The sequence below is a fragment of the Dermacentor andersoni genome, chromosome 11, assembly GCF_023375885.2.
Source record: "Dermacentor andersoni chromosome 11, qqDerAnde1_hic_scaffold, whole genome shotgun sequence".
Taxonomy (NCBI): Eukaryota; Metazoa; Arthropoda; class Arachnida; order Ixodida; family Ixodidae; genus Dermacentor; species Dermacentor andersoni.
In genome coordinates this window covers 49,292,106-49,293,094 of record NC_092824.1, presented here as the reverse complement: position 1 = coordinate 49,293,094, position 989 = coordinate 49,292,106, and positions in this window count along the sequence as shown.

Genomic DNA, 989 nt, shown 5'->3' with positions numbered 1-989 from the left:
CGCTTCCAAGTCATATTGAAGTGTTAATATACCGGGCACTGCCAGGGGCGCTATAACGTAAAACTATTCTAATGCGGTTCTATTACATTTCTGCTACTATAGCCCTCCGCGATTGGTCAGACTGTTTTCGGGGCACCAAAACATTGCCGATCTGTCACGCGATGTCTCGAAAAACGCGAGGACTCCCCATGTTGTATGATCTCTACACACTGATTATGCATGGTTTGGCCGAACAAAAGAAAAGAAAAAATTATTTCCGATTCTACGCCTTCTTTTCCGCCATTAGGCCTCTACTATTGGTCAAATTTTTTGCATCTATGTCCATTTCGCCTCTCTGTCACGCGACGTCACGAAACCGCGAAAACACCACATCAAAGATGCTAGATGTACTAAAGTACTAAAGATGCATTATTATGACAAAAAGTATTTTTCTGAATGGCCGGTGACAGCCCTGTTTTGAAACAAAAAGATGGCTGTCCGCCGATCACTCTGGCACTGGCTAATCGGAGCTGGCGCGGAGAAATGGATTTCTCTGCGTATAATGAACATTTCTTCGTGGCACTATTAAGTATAAACCCCATGCAAGCGATCTTGCACGCGACAGCGACAGGTGACGCGATGGAAATGGCTGTCGCGTTCGTTCGTCGCCTACAAGTTGTACCCCATGCGAGCCATGACTACGAGCGATGTTTCCCCAGTAATCCCGGTATGAGGGCAGCAATATAGGCGCCGAAACTAGCGTGACGCGTGGTTTATTAACTTAAGTTGATGTGTTTTACTGTAAAAAGGAGCGTAAAATATTTTTGAAAGTCTTGCAGTAGGTTCTTATCCTTGCACGTATAAAAATTCAATCGTTTGCTCGCTCAGTGCGACAACCGGAAGTACTTGAGTTATGTACATCCTGTTCCGGCTTCGCGCTATTGGCTAGTCGCTCATAGCATTTCCGGGCGGCGAGCGACGAATTCTAAATTTGCAGAATCGAGCGATCG